Below are 16,338 nucleotides of genomic sequence, written 5' to 3' on the forward strand. Positions count from 1 at the left end.
ATTACTGATTTATACGGTTACAGCATAACCTCCCTGCTCTTAAATTCTGAATTTCAGCCAATAAAGGAAAGGATTCACAAGCAGCCTTAACCTGCTTTTCAAAGTGTTCCGCTACTTTCAGGGTTCTGTGGACATTCACTCGAAGGACCCTCACTCCCCACACACCTCAGCATCCATCCATTTATTTGCTTTTTTTTTGACTTGTTTGGCCTCCCTAAACACCTCACCTCACATTTCTCCGGGATGAATTCCACTTACAATTCTTCTGCTCAGCTAACCAGTCTCAGCATGCCCAAATCCTACAACAGTTCCACTTCCAATCCACTGGGTTACTGCATGTTATAGGCCTCCAGCCTATAGCACCATAGAGACATTGGCATGTTTCTATCGAATTAGTCTTATGGTTCAACATCTTTTGCTGAACAAGTTGAGTGTGAAGCTACTGTTGCCAGTCTGTCATCTGTTACAAAAACCACACAACATTAATCTCCATTGAAACAGGCTGGGATGAAAATGAACAAATTGTGCGGGGCTCACAAGAAAACAGATGCTAGAAAGAGAAAATGGTATTCAGCCCATCAATCAAATTCTTCTAGCACTCCATGGTCAATCTGAACACTTCATGTCCATTTGAGACAGGACATGTCTTTAAGAAGGTTTGCTAAAATAGGCACAATGACTTATATGCTTCCATTCGAACTAGTTGCAGTATTAATCTGCCTTTTGGAGCAGGCAAGAGAGCAGATCACAGGGACCATTAATTGAATATACAAATTAGGCATTAGTGGGATCAACCAGTCCCAAATATAATTTTAGCCTAAGCCCTGTCTCGTTACTATGTTATGGCTTCCCTCCTGGACCAATCTAACTGCAAGGAGATCAAGGACTAGATGATATTGAAGAAAAGTTGCAGTTCCTTGAGGGTCTCTGTTCAACTGAGTCCCATCAATGAACATTGAGACTCCCTCACAGAGGTTTCACTTCCCAGTTTTCCCAACTGTAATGTCCTCCAGAAACCAAGGAGTAGGAGTAGACCTTGGAACCTGTTCCACCACTCAATTAATTCATGGAAATAACCTAAGTGGTTCCTTTCTGGAGGGTCAGAACTGAAAACCAAATACATTATGTTAAACTTTTTTAGAACTTGGTTGGAACACACTTTTTTTTTAGATTAGATTACTTACAGTGTGGAAACAGGCCCTCCGGCCCAACAAGTCCACACCGCCCCGCCGAAGCGTAACCCACCCATACCCCTACATCTACATCTACATCTACCCCTTACCTAACACTATGGGCAATTTAGCATGGCCAATTCACCTGGCCTGCACATCTTTGGACTGTGGGAGGAAACCGGAGCACCTGGAGGAAACCCACGCAGACATGGGGAGAAGGTGCAAACTCCACACAGTCAGTCACCTGAGGCGGGAATTGAACCCAGGTCTCCAGCGCTGCGAGGCAGCTGTGCTAACCACTGTGCCACCGTGCCGCCCACTTGTCGTGCTGTGCACAGTTCTCATTTCCAAACTGTAGGTGTGACCTGTCCAAGATCTTTTTCACACTTCTCCAAGCCTCGTGCTTTCCTTTCAGTTGCTGTAGGAGCTTCCTAGTTCCAACTTCAATGAGTAATGTAACTAGGGAAAAGTACACGTTAGGAGGCTTCCAGTTGCCCTTGCTGTGAGGATGGAAAGGAAGCACAAGACTATTTCCTGAAGGATCTTCTGTCTGCAAGTAGCTGTAGCTCCTCGAGGAGCTGACTGTATCATCATCACCACCGAAAATTCACTGGTTCTGCCACCAATGGCCATGACTCAGAACCCTGAGCATGGGACCCATATCTGGGCTATGGGGCAACTCACAAAAGGGCAAGGACAATCAACCATGTGGTATTAAATGATATGGTCCCTTTGGATGTAAGCTTGCTTGCGGAGCTGGAAGGTTTGTTTTCAGACGCTTCATCTCCATACTAGGTAATATCATCAGTGAGCCTCTGGTGAAGCACTGGTGTTAGTGACCTGCTTTCTATTTATGTGTTTAGGTATTTTAGATAACCTAAGGAAACCTAAACAGATTGAACAGACTCTTTAGGAGGAGATTTGACAGAGGCCTTTCATATTGTAGTCAGAATGGATATATGTCCATCTCTAAGACAGCCCACATCTAGGGGCACTGTGTATAACACAGTTACCAACCAAATAACTACAGAATCAGGAGAACTGTCCTTACCTGGAGAATAGTGAAAAAATGGAACATTCTGCATTATGGAATATTTGAGGTAAATAGCATAGGCGGATTTAAGAGAGGCTAAATAAGTACACAAGGAAGAGAGCAATAGAAGGTGACAATGACAGGATTACATGAAGTAGGATGGAAGGATGGAAGGCATGCTCCTATGGACCATAAATACTGGTATAACCCAGATGCAAGACAAAGACCCTTTCTCTTTGTTGTAAATCCTATGCTAAACTATGAAATTACTTGATATATATTTTAAGTCCACTATCCTGCTTTTTTTTGTATCCATCCTTGTCTAACCTACCTGACTGTATGGGATGGCCCCAGCCACCAAAAATCCTGCTTCTCTCTGTGGTCAGCAACCATCACCAACTGCGTTTGAGCAAGAGATTAACTGAGGGCTTAAAATCACACTGTAGAAGGCTGAGCTTGCATCCAATTGTATCTTGCCTTCCTTCAATATGCTAATCACCCGTATGTAATGACTTTCATAGAGGTGACTTTACTTTAATCAAATTAAAGTTATGTCCTTAGTTCTCATTTACCTTGAAATAAGACATTCACCACATTTTTCTCAGTAAATATTTCATGTTATGCTGGTTAGGTCTCTATTAACCAGTTTCTGCTTTGGCTCAAACTTTTAGGATTTTTCCTTCATAGCTTATCCTCATATCATAAAATCAAAGAGACTTATGGCACAAAAGGCCCTGTGGCTCTTTTTAAAAAAAACTGTTCAAATGAGATTCAGCTCCCAGATTATATACCACATCCCTGCAAAACAGTCCTCTTTAAGTCGATGTCCAATTACCTTTTAAATGGAATTTAATTCCAGCAATGCATTCCTGGTCTCAATAAACCTCCATGACATTATTTATCTTAATTTCCTTCCTTGCTCTTTTACCAATTATTTTCAATCCATAATCTCTGGTTATCAAGCTACTTGTAAAGGAAATCTCCCTCACCCTTGGGATCAGTTTTGCTCCAGTCTGCACCCCACCTCAATTTAACATCTCATCTAAAAGATAACATCCCCAACAGTGCTGCAGTGAAGTGTCAATCTGAATTATGTGCTCCAGTTGGTGGGGAGGGAATTGAGCCAACAATCTTCCATTCCAAAAGGTAGTGTGATACCAACTGAGCAAGATTGACACGTTGACATTTTTATTTCTGTAGGCTTATTTCTTAGTTTTACCTCGGTAACTCAATAAATGCCCATCTTTAATTGCTTCCCCAAATTGTCCAGAAAAATGGGTCCAGTATGATGCAGTGTCCCATGACATTTTCCATCTGTTCATTATAAATCTACATTACTCATTCTTTCCTGTACTTTGCATTTGTCAGCATTAAGTTTCATTGTTCATTTGTCTGTCTACTTGCAATGATAAAGTCTTTGCCTACACAAGTCCGCACTTTTCAAAGGTAATTCGCTCTTTATGAAGTGACTTGAGAGAGCACTGAATCATGTGACTTTATAAATATAATTATTTTCTCTGAAAGTTATTACCTCCACTCTCCTTTCTACCAGATTCTACTTTAAACCTCTCTATTAATGAGAAAATATATGGATAGATTCACCATCCAGTTCATTCATGAAGATTACTAAACAATGATACCTAGGTTTCCACTCAGCTCGATTAGTTGATTTTCATTAGCACTCTTAATTTCCTACTTTTTATACTGTTTTTAACCCAGCAGACATTCCATGGATTTCAGTTTCTAAAGTCTTTCCAAAGTCTGTCAAAGGCATTCCAAAATAAGCAACATCATAAAGAATTCTTCAAATAAACTACAATGGTATATAATTTTAAGGACATCAGTAACTCTGTTATGTATCAGTCAAGTCTGCATTCTAAAGTCTAAATACTCTAAGAAGCAAGTCTAAACATTCGGTGTCAAACGCATAGGGGTGCATAGTTGCCCAATCCTATCCTGACCCCAAATTCCACATATGCAGGCTTATATACACATACACACACACTCACACACACATGCACATGCGCACACACGCACACACACACGCTTTGGTACTCATCCAATCTCCACATATCAAAAAAAACTTGCATCAATTTTCACTTCAATGTCACAAAATTGCCCATTGCTGTAGCAGAATCAGACAAAAATGAATGCTGACACAAAGGTGTCATGAGAGATGACCAGAAAAGGTAAATTTTAATTTGGCTTTTAAAGGTGGAGAAGTGCAAGGCCTTAGGATGGGAACCTCAAAGTGTGGAACTAGGTAAATGAAGATACAGCCATAAATGGTGGAGAGAAGGAAGATTCAGCAACATATCAGAAGAACACATAATTCAAACCACATTGTCACTCAATCTCTACACATATTCTCCAACAGTGTCTGCTGCTTGATGAGCAGAACTGGCAGTTTTTGTTTTGTTGTTTTCCTAGCTGAGGAGTGTTGAGGGCAATTATATCACCACAAGTACTGAGATGGTTAGCTAGAAGAGGATCCAAGATTAAGAATGTCTGGGCCCTGTGTGACTTGGCTACATACATCCTTCAGAGAAGTTCTGTTTTCAGATCAGGTCTTTGGTGTTTCATTGATATTGTGGAACTATGCTGAAAGTTTAGAATGACTATACTATCATAGAGATTCATAGCACACTAGAGAAAATTCTTCCCAACAAATCTGTGCCAACACCTTTTGGTAAATAATTCCAAAAGTTATCTTGCAGCCCTGCTTTTTCCCCATAGGCCTGTATCTTCTCCTTCTATGATGTTTAGCAATTTGCCCTTTAAATAAAATATCACCCTCTCTTACAACTATTCAAGTACCCAAGGCAAAGAAAAATCTAAAATGCTACACTCACATGCAAATAAATCTTGTAACTGTACAAATGTTAATGAAAGATTTGTATTTAAGCATCTTCTTTCACAGCCTAAGGATATCTCAAGGATTCTACAGTCAATGGGTACTTTGGAAACATAACCACTGTTGTAAAAATGCAGCATCCAGTTTCCACATGACATGTTCCCACAAACAATGTGATAATGATTAGCTCATTGGCTTTGAGGTGTTTATTGAGGGATAAATATTGTCCAAGTCACTGGGAAGAGCTCCTTGTTCTTCTTTGAATCGCGCTGCATGATCAGTTAATTTGACTCAAGATGGTAGAGCCTATGCATTTCAAGTATGACAGTGCTCCCTCAGTACTGACAATGGACGTTTCAACTTGGATTGTTGGGGTATCTGGAGCAGGTAGTTGAACCCACTACCTTCTGATGCAGAAATTAGAGTGCCATCCAGTCCACTGAGTCATGGCAGGAACAAAGGAGCTCATAATTTTAGATAGCCTTTCATCTGAAGAAGTAACATTGGTATTTATTTTTGAGGAAATTGGTGCACTGACTGCCTCCATCATGAGTTTTTAGTGAATGCCAAATGGGAAGATGGTGACACACTGGAAATATCACTGGATTAGTTTTCCAGAGACCCAGGCTTATGCTGTGGGAACAGAAGAAAATCACACCATGGCACTTTTTACCCTTTAAACTAAATTAATAAATCTGGGTAACGGTGACCATGAAACCATTGTAACCTGATGTAAGAAGTTTACTATAGTCTTCAGCAATCTGCCATCTTTCCCCAGGCTGGCCTACATGTGACTCCAGGCCCTCAACAATGTAGTTGAGTCTCAACTGGCCTCTGCTATGGCTTAGAAAGTCATTCAGTTTAAGGGTATTTGCCTTTGCTAACGAGACCCACATCTTATGAAAGAAAAAAGACAAAAAAGGCCAGGAATAAAAAAAAATCACATCCTGGTATGAAACAAATGCCAGCTTACATCAAATGAATGTTCAGTCTTTAAACAATGCCAAGCTGTTAGTTGGCACATAGCACCCAAAACAATCTGCTACTTAAACAAACTATGCAATCCAACACAGCAGGTATGAAATGCTTTAAAACCCCACATGCAAGCATGAAAAAAAAGTAATTAGAGTTGGATGCGAGTGACAACCAGCTCACTGTTATTACACTGGCATTGAAACTCTGTCAAATTGAGTTGAGATATTAGGTTTGAATACTATTTCAAGGACTGGGGGTGTGCAACACCACAACAAAAAATTAACTCTTGCCCTGCTGAACTTTGTCCAGCTGGCATACTGACTGGCACAGTGCCTAGAGGATTAGGATTCATTCAGTTGTGCAATTTACTATCAATCATTTTGATATTTAGAGTCCAATCATCTTACCTGCATTCTTCATAGAGCATCATGAGAATCTAAATTATCTTTGCAAAAATAATTACATCTACCATCTTTTGAACTACAGCGGCAGCAGAAGTTTGAATCCATAACATGTTTGTCACTTTTTTTACCCATCCGCAAGGCCTATGGATACAAGAGTGACCACGGCTGTTGCGTTTGGTTCTGCTCTCTGAAAGTGCTTTGAGACAGTGTGACAGAATACTGTCGAATTTATTTATTTAATTCCCCTTTATCTCTGTCTCTCGTCCTCTTACTCTGTGGTCTGTATGGGACAAATAAAGTATTTAGGGGTGTGTGTGTGTGTGTCTGTGTGTGTGTGTGTCTGTGTGTGTGTGTGTGTGTGTGTACCAACTGGCTGGCTGAGCTTCCACATACCCGCCTTCCCTGCTCTCTCTCTTCGCTTCTTCCACTATAGGCAACCTAGCTTGGCAACCCTCCCAACACAAGTCCTTGGCGTGGTGCCAGCTGAGTGCCAGCTTATTCTCTGCGATCTGCAACCCAGCCACTTCTTCCCGAGAATTCTATCTGTTCCTTTGCCAGGAGATCAGCTCGAAACCAGCGCGCACTTGTTTACAAAACTTGGAAAGCGAAGGAGAAGGAGAAGAAGAAGAAAAAAAGGGAACAAAAGCAAAATGCGCACGACAAGAGAAACAAACAGAGAGGGAAAAAAAACACGCAATCGAGTCACTCACCACGCAAGCTCAAGATCTATTCTTCTTTTCTCTCCAAAAGCGACAGCTTACCTTTTAAAAAAAAACGTCGCCACTCGGCTACTCCACGCGGGTTTTCACGAGGACTATATAGATATAAATATATAAAAGCACACACGTCACACAGAAAAAAAGAAGACGCACAAAAAAAAATAAACAGGAAGATGCCAAAACTCCTGTTGTACAATGTTTACCCAAACATGACAGACCCAACACCTGCCGTCAATTGCATTTTGGTGGGCAAGGGAAGCACACTGCTTTATATGCCACAAGACTGCTGCTCTTTGCCGTGAAGCATCCTGGGAAGTGTATGGTGCCGAAGCGTTGCTCATGTATATTTTATAAAAGTGCCCTGATGAATTTGATTAGAACCTGCGCAGCACAGACACACGACAGCCTCTTCCAGCCCAAGCCCCTTCCAGATTTTCATAAGATGTGCGGCTCTGTGTTAACACTGGGAGGTGGACTCGGTGTGGGGGAAGAGATTATGTCTATCTGTCCTTTTTTAGTCCCCCAGAATTTTTTTTTGTCTGAATAAGGTCATGAGTTTGGGAAGGAATTACACATTGCTGATTTCTTAGCCCCAGCTGGACTACCACAATGGCCAGAGAGAGCAAGCCTCCCACCGATATCATTAATCAGAGGCATACAGTTAAGCAAGTGAGATCACACATATCTTTCTTTGCCACTACAAATGCTGAGGGGCAATTGCCCTTCCCCTTGCCAGCCCCATTTGCTTCCAACTTCTTCTTCTTGTGCCAACATGCGTTACCTGAAGCAGCCATCCGTACAATAAAGGCAGCAGCAATTGCATGTCAGGGAATTCAGAATAGAATAAGTGAAATGAGGAATTTAACCCTTTCAACTCTGAAGTGTGCAACACCATCTCACATATGTCGAGTGCCTGTAATTTAGCAAAACATCCTCAGGCACTTCACAGGAGCATTATCAGATAAACATTGATGCAAATCTAGAAAAGGAAATGCAATGAGGGTTTGCTAAAGACAAGGGCAAAGCAGCAGGTTTTCAAGGAAATGAGGCAGAATGGTTTGCTGAGGGAACTGAAAGTCTGAGGGCCTAGGCAGGTGAAGGGATAGCTGCCAGTCAACTTTGATCAAGTGCCAGTGGTGAGGCGAAGAATGTGGGGGATGTGCAAGGGACCAGATTTGGAGGAGTGCATTGATCTTGGGGTGGTGCCAAAAGTCAGAGAAACAACGTAGCAGCGTTGGAGTTTGGCTGCAAAATGTCCCACTTATGTCTCGCAGAATATTCGAACCCCAGTTCTCCCAAGCTGCAGAACGCTTCCTGCTTCGGATTGCCAACTTGATTTGAAGGTTTTCCTGGAGCTTTTCCCACATGACCTCCTGGCTCCAAACAGCTTTTCTCTACTTCGCCAACACCTTTACTGCTCATAAATAAAATAGGTGAAGGAAAATGACAAAAACTCTATTCTTGATAAGATTTTTCTTCTTGTTTGTTCACAGCAACATTCAGGAGATTCAGTTTTAATTTTGGAGTCTGAAGGACAATCCAAAACAGTCAGCAAACCTAGGCTGTTTCCCACTGCTTGTTTTCCTGAATATCCAAAGCCACCTCAAAGTTGATCATTTTGACTGTTATTTTCAGTCAGTGCTCACATCACCTCCACCAGAGCATCTTGGGTCATATCAGAAACTGAAAACTGCAGTATAAATGTAAACTTGTCCTGGTCGTAGTATTTTTTTTATGTCCCCAGGCCCACCATCTACCACCATGCTATCCTTTCTGGAAAGTCCATTGTCTAGTTTGGCTGAAAAATCCGACTACTTAAACTTAGAAATAGTCAGCTACAGGACAAACTTTATGCGGGACTCAGTGTCCTGTTGGTCACAGGATATTACAGCACAGAGAAAGGTTATTCACCCCAGAGCTAAACACTAAAATCCTCCTCTGTCCCTGGAGCACTGTAAATTGTTTTCCCCTGAAAGTGATTGATACAAGGATGAGAAGGGACTGGAGGAAGTACGTTTTCACCAGAGGTTGGTGGGTGTCTGTAATGTGTTGCCCATTTTGATGGTTGAGGTGAAAACCCAAGTCTGTGCCTGAAGTGCTGCAACAAGGCCACAGTCTAACTGCTGGAAAATTGCTTTAGAATAGGTGACTAGTTTATTCAGCCAGTGCAGGCATGATGAGTTGAATGGCCTCTTTCTGTGCTGTAACATTCCCATGTTTCTATAATTTAGGAAGGGGTATATTAGAAAATTATGGAGAACATCAAATAAATGTGCTACTATTTCAGCTGGTAGTTCATAAAGAAAGAGACAAGAGACATCTGTGGAGTGAGAAACAGAGTTAACATTTTGAGTCCAATGACTCCTCTTTGGAACAGCTTGCTTTTGCCTGCAAAGGAAGGTTTGTGTTTATTTAGCACCTTAGCATTTCTCAAATATTCAATTCAATCGACTGCTGGTTGGGATCAGAACAGAAATGGAACCCTGGACTTAACTCTTTATCAAAGTGAGGTTTAATTGCAAAACTCAAAACACTGCAGCAATTAAGAATATGAATTTAAAACAGACATATGGAGAGACAAGAGAACCTGTAGATCTTCTGGTGAGATTCAATAGATATCTTCAAAATGATGATGCACTTTGATAGAGTAAGTGAAGGATGGTCAGTAATCAGAGGACACTGATGTAAAATAATCACAGGATCACACAATTGTTACAGTGCAGAAGAGGCCATTCAGCCCAAGGTGTCTGTACTAGTTCTGTTACATAATGCCAATCTCCTCCCTCTCCCCCATATCCCTGTATTTCTATTCAAATAATCATCCAATTTCCAAATAATGCCTCAAATGAACCTGCCTCCACCACTTTTCCATACCTGAACTACTCACTGTTTGAAAACATTTTTTCTCATCTTGGTGCAAGAACCAATGGAAACAAGCAGACGAATGTATTCACAGAGCAAGTTGTTATGATCTTGAATGCATTGCCTGGAAGGTTGATGGAATCTGTTTTAAGAGTAAAGTCCACTAGGGTTTCAGATAAATACTTAACAGAGAAAAAAATAGTTGCAAAACCATGGTGTTGTGGGAGTGGAGCAAATAGAATAGCTCTTCCAGAGAGGGCTGAATGGGGTAATCCTATTTCAAGTTTCATTACAAATTTATCTTAATGTGGTATATTGTTCCCTCACCCACAATGGACTGAATGGCCTTTCTGTGTGCTGTATGACTGAATGCTAAAAATACTCAGAATGTTACACAACAACTGTGGAAAGAGAAAGGTGGATTAATGCTAAAGTTGATGACATTTCATCAAAATGGAAGGTGGAAGGGTCTGAGACATTGTGTCTCCTGCTTCCCACTCTTCATTTTCTGGTCCTATTTCACATTTTGGTTTAATGTGGCACACTGTACTGTATTTTTGCTCACCTCCTGCTCTCTCGTGGTACAATCTCCAGGCCAATTACCTCCTCCTGATCTACTAGCAACACAGTTGAAATCTTTAAAAGTCACATGAGATTGTCTTATTACGTTGGGTACCGATAAAGGAAATTAAATGCCTAATAGGTCATAGCACTGAGGATGAAGATGAGGGGGAGGATATTAGCTGGTGGACAGGCCCCCAAAGCAGAACACGTGCAGAAATATTGCACCAATTCAGAAATGGAGATGGCAAAGAAGTGGAGAACCAAAGAAGAGTCAGATTGAACTCAAATGTTAACTTTGCATCTCTTTCCACAGATGCTGCTAGACCTGTGGAATTTCTCCAGCACCTTCTATTGTCATTTTGGACTTCCAGCATCCTCAGTACTTTGCTTTTGTTGGCTGAATCAAAGTGATTCTAGCTTTCCTGATTTCACATTGGACCTTCAAACTCAGCAGATGGAGGAGATTGTCCCCTCTCTCTCTGGCCCAAACCTGCATTAGATCAAGCATTGAGCTCCAAAAGTGAACTCTGCCACCCAGGTCTCTTGCACTTCTGTCTTAGCTTTATCACAGCAGCAATTAATCTCCTCATGATCCTCTTCTAACTAGCCAAAAAGACACTGCCACTCACTGCAGCACAACCAACAGCAGAAACTTACTGTGTTCTATTACCGAGTGACTCTTGCAAACCTGAGCCTTTCAGTTCTGGAAAGAATCAGGTTTTTTCATGGCAACCCCTGTGGTTAGAAAGAAACCATTTGGCTGGTGAAACGTATGCCTGTTCTCTGCAAGCACAATGTTGATAGCCCCACCCATGTAATGATACAATGATAGAATGAAGCCCACTTTAGCCCACACATGATGAATAGATATTGGGACAGGATAATGGGGGAGTGTAAAGGTCCCACAACTTGGCATCCCAGCATGAGATGGGGGGGGTGGGGGGGGAAGAGCTAGAAAGTTCCTAATTGGTGGTGCTCTCCAGAGATGTTTATTCACTGATGTTTGTATGAGGTCATACTGAGCAAAACTGGTTTTTGTAACCTGCATTTTGTTAAAATATCATTCATAGATGTGTACACATCTTATGCCAAGTGTTCCCAACTAAATAATCAAGCATTAACTTCCAGATCCTTCCATTAGAAAATGGTGGTGAGGTAAAGAAATTAGTCTCATGTTCTAAGCATGAAATAGGTATTACAGAAGAGAGGTAATTTGTCCTTTTCTCATCACCAATCCCTTCTCATGGGAGCAGCTGATTCTCACTGGGACATGCCCACTGCATATTATCAGTTGTCCTGCCTGAACTCTTTTGTATACCTTCTACCCAACACTGGCCATCTGCATCTCAAAACAAGACTGGAGGTTGGTGGTGACATTAATTGTCCTGAGAGCTCTTTCATCTTCAACAGGCCCAATGACAACAATGGCCCCCAATGTAAAGACATTGAACTCAAACTGAATTCCCTCCCTGATCTCTCTATTGTTTTCTCTCTTACACACATACACAAACACATGCATAGATACACACACACAGAAGTGTCAAAGTAAAATCCACCTGAATGATGGGAGCAAGATTCCTTCTATTTACATTGGACTCAAATTTTGTCTTATTAATTGTCATTAATTAAGGGAATGGATGAATTGATGAATCTTGCCAAACATTTGCTACCGACCACATCTTACCACAAGCTATTCCCAAAACAACTTGCCATTCAGCAGATATCCCAGAACACATCATTTTTCCTTATGACCTCACCATCTTTAAAAGCCCATCAAACACTGTCAGTCTGCAGCTGCTCTGCACAGTTCTTGACATTCTCCATGGCCATGGAAGACAAGGGGAAATCGCAGGCTAGTCCAATCCATCAGCTGGGTGTGTATCCCCGACCGTATACTGTCCTTGCTGCAGCATTACAATGAGAGTTGCTGATGAAGCCTGAGGTGCAACATTGAAGTGCAGAAGCTTCCTGTACATGGAAAATTAAATATGCCATGAGGTTTCACGGAAACTGGCACATATTGGATGCCAATTTTGGTGAACATGTAGCTGGCACCTATGGACAGAAGCCTGACATGTTGGTGCCTGGTGTCCAACATGGAGATTCTCCAGTGCAAGCAGCCAGCTGAATCTACAAGGTAGTCGCGCTGATTTCCATCTAGAGTTCTCTCAATGTCTAGCTTGTTTGATGACTTTGATAAAATAGAAAGCTCAATATTAATGTGGTGAGTCAGGCTGTCAACAAGCAATTATCCCCCTTAACAGGCAACTCCCCACTGCTTAGCAAGAAATACAGCATGTTGTTTGTCAAAACCATAAATGATGCAGGGAGATCTTCCCAATACTCTACTGAGATCAGCCTTGATGGACATCTGATCCTGCCACAAATCATAATCGTACAGGACGTGCAGGCTCCTATAACATTCTACCCAATGATTCTGGACTCTCAGAATCAGCATTAAGAACAATGTCAAGTGGAACACGCCAAAGCACCAACAGAAGTTTCTGTTTCACTGTCACATCAAACATTCCCTGCTCAAGAATAGCTTAAATAAGTTGCAAAGTGAGTGTCCCATTTGAGTCAAATGAAGCATAAACATCACACAAACTCAAAGTCCATCATTCTCTCGATTCATGCTGTAATTCCATCTCTCATCAGCCATTCTCATCATTTCCTAGTCAAATTGCTAACTTGTTCAAGGTTACCATTGAGAGATTGGAAATTATTTGCTCTCCACTCTGCAGGCACCCTGCCTCTATTCCTGATGAAGGGCTTTTGCCCGAAACGTCGATTTTCCTGCTCCTCGGATGCTGCCTGACCTGCCGTGCTTTTCCAGTACCACTCTAATCTAGACACTGCTCTGAAACGGCCTAGCAAGCCACTGAGCTCAAGTGCAATTAGGATTGTGTGCGCTCATATCCTCTGAAAGAATAAAAAATCTAGTGTTAAACGGTGTTATGGAGGGGTAGGGATGTCAACGTTGTTGGGCATATTCCTGGAGATGTTACCACATGATCCTGGCCCCTAACTGCTCCACATGTTACTCCTGCTGTTGTTGTCAATATGACCATTTTACATAGCCCTCCTTTCCATAGCCAATCAGAAAACAAACAGGCTCTAGCCACACCATGACCTGTTAAACTGTCTCCCCACTCACCAACACTATTGGCCCCATTTCCAATATTTCCTAAACAAGAGATTACTGGGAAAACTCAGCAGGTCCAGCAGCATCTGTGGAGAGAAAGCATTGTTAACATTGTTAACATTTCGGGTCCAGTGACCCTTCTTCACTTTCAGGAGACTTGTCGATGCTGGAGGTAATCTTTGGCAATTCTAAGGTGAAGGTTTGAAGCAGGGATGGAGTTCTTTGAGACATTGATAAATGCATGACTTCTTAAGGCAAATTGAAGAAAACAAACTTTAAATTACAAATTGCCATGAATATAATAAGTGTTCAATGAGTTAACCAGCTGAGCGCCAGTTAGGGGTTCTGGACTATTATACCTCAAAACCGATGTTCTTGAATTGGGGCAGTTCACACTGAAAGGCCTTTAGTGAGACCTGATTGAGAAGTCATGTCGGTCTCAAAGGCATAGCCACGGAAATGAAAGTCTTTGGGTCCACACAATTTTTTTAAAAATGCCAGCAAATTGTACTGTCAAGACATCATGCTCATTCATACAAATTCAAAGCAACTCCACCAGAAATAATGCTGGATTCATCATAAATTATTTAAAGAAAACTCCAGGGTGTAAAATCCAACAAAGTCCTTGAAACCTCTCCTCCTGCCCCAAGATCTGCAACCCCAGAACCTCCCTAAATGCCCCAGTGCTGCAGAAGGTGCCAAGTCATTTATAATCCAGCTTAAAATATTGACAGTGACAGAAGCTGCTGGCCATTTATCCAGCTCTTCCAGTAATGTAGTATCTTAGCAACCACTGAGTTGCTATGGAGAGGCCCCGATGGTTGCTGCAATCAGCTTGATACATGGTGCTGTAGGCAAATCTTAGCTCCGCAGACCCTCATTCCAATGCATGATGCACTGTGCGTGCTGCATACTAAAGTGAACCCAATGGATTTTCAAAGAGCAAATGTTGACTTTCGAGCAAGCACAGAATTCTTTGTCTTTTTCTCTCTCTCTTTCTCTCTGTATTCCTCCCCCCTCACCAGTCAACAGCCAATGTAAATAGGGCAAGTCACTAAAGAACCAAAAGGTTATCTGGTTTGCTTCACAGAAGCAAGCCTTAACTGTTTCCCTCTCTCTGTCCTGTTTGCAGTTTAACAGCCTTAGTTAGTGTCAGTGTCTGTCAGTCTAGCATGCTAAATCTAGTTGTACTGTACTGTCAGTTACCCACCCTGCAAGATTGCACTAGATTTCCCAGGTATTTAGAAAAAAATTGATCTTCAGGTTGCAACTGTGGATTAATCAATTTCAAGAGGAAACAATGACTTAAAAAATACTTGATATTTTCCTAATTCTCTTTGTCTGTTATGCTTATTAGTTGCAAAAATGTTGGTGATGGACAAGCTTATTTGCGAGGGTGCATTGGTTTGAGTCACAAGATCATTTGTTGAATTATCTAGAAATGGCTTTAACCAAATATGGCACCCCTATACTATTCTGCTGTCCTCTGCCAAATCCTGGTGAGATGGATCCACATATAGTGAACAATTGTAAGTAGCTCATGCCAGCATGCTTGATGTCATGAACAAACACATTTGTCTGTGGGAATTTTACAGTTAAATCTAACCCTTGTCTGTTGCTCACATGGGGGCATTTGCTAGCAAGTGACTAGGTGGCACTAGTTTCAGGGTGCCAGCTGTTTGGCACATTCAACATACATGTGACCTCAGTAAAATCCACTCAACACAGACTGAGGATCATAGTTGCTAACTCAGGTTCCTATGTGCAATGATTGCCTTTGACTAATGCCCCAACTACCTAAGCCATTGGAAGAGAATTCACAACCCAGTAATTAATATTGGTGACAACCCCCCAAAGTCACATTACACTGGAGTTGACTCATGCACAACAAATAGTAAACCGCATGAACAGGCTTAAGAATCTCTTTCTCAGCTTCAGTTTATTTTCTACGTGTCTATACCCTTCGCCCATAATGCCTAGCAATGTGCTCTTCAGTAAAGCAAAGAGCTGTGCCTGCTGGAAATCTGAAACAAAAACAGAAGTTGCTGGAGGAACTCAGCAGGTCTGGCAGCATCTGTGGAGAAAAAGAAGAAGTTAATGTTTCAAGTCCAGTAGCCCTTTTTCAGAATATTCGTGTCAGTTTGGGTCTTGCATCTGAGTCTATAGGTTGTTCATTCAAGATTCATTTGATATTAGTACACCTTTGTAGGTCTGTTCTGGTCCCTTCATCTTCCCAACACTTCCACCCCCTTCTCATCGCACATGTCCTATAATCAAGTTCCCAGTCACCACCAAACCCCCATCACTGCTGCCTCTGCAGTGTGGCAACAGGCCATTCAGTCCTCTGAAGAGCATTCCACCCCCCTATTCCTGTAATCCTGCATCTCCCATGGCTAACTCACTTAATTTACACACTTCTAAACACTCATGGTAATTTAGCATGGCCAATTTAGCATGGCTAATCCACCTGATGAGCACATCTTTAGACAGTGGGAGGAAACCCACGCAGACATGGGGAGAATGTGCAAACTCCACACAGACAGTTGCCCAAGGATGGAATCAAACCCAGGTCTCTGGTGCCATGAAGCAGCAGTGCTAACCACTGAGGCA

General features: G+C 41.8%; 1 long non-coding RNA gene across 4 annotated transcripts in view; it reads right to left on the reverse strand.

Annotated features, from left to right (window-relative positions):
* The window catches only part of LOC140453503 (uncharacterized), a 179,063-nt gene that overhangs the window by 104,975 nt on the left and 57,750 nt on the right, over window positions 1-16,338 (reverse strand). Inside the window, exon 1 of one of the 4 annotated variants that reach the window (XR_011952407.1) lies at window positions 7,149-7,424. The exons of 2 other annotated variants lie outside the window; for them this stretch is intronic. This is a non-coding gene — a long non-coding RNA (uncharacterized lncRNA). Of the gene's footprint in view, window positions 1-7,148; window positions 7,425-16,338 lie in introns of those variants that run through there. One more of the 4 variants, XR_011952406.1, reaches the window with a different exon arrangement.

The sequence above is a fragment of the Chiloscyllium punctatum genome, chromosome 27 (genome assembly GCF_047496795.1).
Source record: "Chiloscyllium punctatum isolate Juve2018m chromosome 27, sChiPun1.3, whole genome shotgun sequence".
Lineage (NCBI taxonomy): Eukaryota > Metazoa > Chordata > Chondrichthyes > Orectolobiformes > Hemiscylliidae > Chiloscyllium > Chiloscyllium punctatum.